General features: G+C 40.5%; 1 long non-coding RNA gene across 1 annotated transcript; it reads left to right on the top strand.

Moving 5' to 3' along the window:
- The first annotated feature begins 2,660 nt into the window (after positions 1-2,660).
- Positions 2,661-3,095, top strand: LOC149981331 (uncharacterized). Its single transcript, XR_016483428.1, has 2 exons — positions 2,661-2,777; positions 2,873-3,095. It is a non-coding gene; the product is annotated as an uncharacterized LOC149981331 (long non-coding RNA).
- The last annotated feature ends 314 nt before the right edge of the window (positions 3,096-3,409 follow it).

Here is a 3,409-nt window from a genome sequence, read left to right as displayed (position 1 = left end):
GTTACTATTTCTGTGCTCAGCATGCACCGAGAGATGCAACCGCAACACCCACTTGTGTTTCTATGCCACAGAGTGTATATCTCTGTATGTTGTGCTCAGGTTTCTGTCTAGTGTTAGTGTTAAATAATATGTATATGTTAGTGTTAATATGTCTGTGTTAGTGTTAATATGTCTGTGTTAGATATGTTTGTGTTAATATGTGTTAATGTGTGTTAATATGTATGTGTTAGTGTTAATATGTATGTGCACAGTTATGCTTGACCCTTTTGAGTGGCTTTATGATTGTCTGGTCTGTCGCTACTCTAGGGACTAATTCTCAACATATTTTCGTGCTAAAACTAGTAGCTACATCTTAAACAACGGTTCCCTCTGTGTGAATTCACACTAGTCTTATCATATGCTTCCACCTGCTGGATGGAGAAGGAACTGCAAGAATATTGTGCCTGCTAGAGATACAAAAAAGGGGCACTTCTGTTTAGTAAAACCAGGGGGCAGTATTTCATTACATCTATTTCAGGCCATGTCTGGAAACAAGTTGTCTAATCTCAGCACAAAGAACCAAATCAGCAACTCGGCAGTGGTAGAATAAGTGCCAAATTGTCATACTTGAGTAAAAGTAAAGATACCTTAGTAGACTCAAGTAAAAGTCAGTCACCAAGTGAAATACTACTGTGTAAAAGTCTCAAAGTATCTGGTTTTAAATATACTTGAGTATCAAAATTCATATTAAATGTTAAAATATACTTAAGTATCCAAACTAAATGCTATAAATCAGTAAGTACATCAGAAAGCATGATTTCCTTGTTTTTCTATTTATTGACGGGATAGCCACTTTAACACGAAGGCATCAATTACAAACAATGCCTTTGTGTTGAAGACACCCTCCAGCGTTGTTTTTACTTTTAATGTTGGAAAGCGACATCCCAAGTATAAACAGAGTAAAGTACATATTCTTTTTTTAGAAACAACTGCACACTTCAAGCAGTTGGTTTGATGGGAATTTGTGATGTCATCGTTGTCCCCTCTTGCATGACGAGCAACAGAGAACAAAAGAGTAATGGCCCCTTCCCCACTTGTGCTATGTCATAACATACCTGGACCACCTATTGAGATGTCCGTTTTGTTAAGTAAATCAGGTGTTAAATGAGGTGTAAAGGAGACTGGAGTACCACTTTAAGTGGGTCCACCAGATCAGAAGGGAAGACCAGACCACGTGTTATTTTGATGTGTGTGTGAAATGGGCCATTTTTTCCTGTCCTGCTAAGTACTTTTGGGTGTCAGGGAAAATGTATGGAGTAAAAAGTACATATTTTCTTTAGGAATGTAGTGGAGTAAAAGTAAAATAGAAAAGAAAAGTACAGACACCCTAAAAAACGACCAAATTCCTTAGAGTCTTAGACGCTATTTGATAAAGTATTGATTTTGGCCTTGAATACTAATCCTATCGAAACACATTGAAAAACACATTCATAAATGGCAAAATGGAAAGTAAAAAAAATGTATCATATGTTTTGAAGTTTCTGTCCTAAATCTAGAGATATAAAAAAAAAATGTACACATATTTAACTCCTTTTTATCCTGGTAGGCACAAAACTACCTTCATACATCCATTATTTAAAATAACAACCTGTACTGGTTACCTTCAGACGAGGCCCGACACTTGTGGGGGTCGTAACCATCAGACCGTTTTTGTGAGAAGACCGAATTTGGAGATGTCTTATTGTCTGACAAACACCGCTCTAGCTCTGCCACCTTTCACCGCAGATGCGGAGGTGCGACCCTGGCAGAGGTGCGACCCTGGCGGAGGTGCGACCCTGGCGGAGGTGTGACCCTGGCGGAGGTGCGACCCTGGCGGAGGTGCGAACCTGGCGGAGGTGCTGGATTGAGACGCATCCAATTCATATAGACATATATCTGTAGCTTAAACTGATGGATTTTGTTGTTTTTTTGTTGTTGTTATGTAACAGAGATTGACGCACAAGTGCATCAATCGACTTTAGGGGTTAAGTAGTACTTGAAAGGCCCAGAGCAGTATTTCTATTTAGTTACACACTATGAGGTTGGATTAATATTGTGAAACAATGATAATGCCCGTTTAGTGTAGGAGCTGTTTGAAAAGACCAGCTCAATTTCAGCCTGTTTTGGTGGGATGGCGTTTTGGCCTGCCTGGTGACATCAACAGGCAGTACATTAGTTAATAGACCAATAATAAGAGTTCCAAACCTCTCTGCCAATAAAAAGAGTACCAAACCTCTCCGCCAATAACAGCTAGTTTTCAGTTCTTCCCTCCCCACTCAGACGAGTCCTAGACAGTCCTAGCAAAATTCTTGGTTGAAAAGTGAAACTTTGCTAAGGAGCTATTTTTGTTAATTTTAGATTTCTTTTATTGAAAACAATCACAGGAATGTACTTAATTGTTAACCAGAAATTATTTGATATTGAGGTAAAAACAGTTGCATTGGACCTTTATAGTATTTTTACTAAGTCAGGCTACTTTACACTGTCACATCTTCTCCCACTATGCCCTCTGGTGTCCATCTAACCTGTATATTCTCTCTCTCTCTCTCCCTCTCTCTCTCTCTCTCTCTCTCTCTCTCTCTCTCTCTCTCTCTCTCTCTCTCTCTCTCTCTCTCTCTCTCTCTCTCTCTGTGTGATTGGAGACAGGTGTGCTGGAGTCAGAGACGATCCCTACCAGCTGCAAATCGTCCCATAAATCAAGACCTCTATATATACTCATTCCTTCCACCTCCACTCTGCCAGATCGTAATCTATGCTTAGTCAGTTGTTATCCTAGCCTTTTGTCAGTTCTCAAGATCCTGTTACCCTGCTGTGCTGTTTCCCTGCCTTATACCGTTTTGTCCTCTCGTTGCAGTACTGCTCCCTGTCTCCTGTACCACGTCTCACCACCCAACCACCTTGCTCTGGACTTCACTCACCACAACCACCTGGGATTCCCCTCAGGACCTGTTTACCCTGTTCAACTCAGTCAACTACAACCTCACTCTACACTTCAGGCTTTTCTGCAACTCATCTGAGCTACCCCGGTTCTGCACTCCATATCTCTCTGTGTTACAATAAACATATTGGTTCATTCATCCCTGCTTCTGCATCTGAGTCCGCTCTTGGGTTCCCCTGTGTTCGCTCCTCGTAACAGACACCACTAACTCAGTTTTGTTAAGACTGTGACCAGAGACTACCATTTTTTCAGGTGTCTTTGAGACTGAACTCCATTTGGATATTCCATCTGTAGTTGCTCTAAACTATCAGTGACATTTCAACTACAGTTGAAGTCGGAAGTGTACATACATTTAGGTTGGAGTCATTAACTTGTTTTTCAACCACTCCACAAATGTATTGTTAACAAACTACAGATTTGGCAAGTTGGTTAGAACATCTACTTTGTGCATGA

The sequence above is a fragment of the Oncorhynchus mykiss genome, chromosome 9 (assembly GCF_057628025.1).
Source record: "Oncorhynchus mykiss isolate SJ-2025 chromosome 9, ASM5762802v1, whole genome shotgun sequence".
In the NCBI taxonomy this organism is placed as follows: Eukaryota; Metazoa; Chordata; class Actinopteri; order Salmoniformes; family Salmonidae; genus Oncorhynchus; species Oncorhynchus mykiss.
This window is presented reverse-complemented; position numbering and strand designations above follow the sequence as displayed.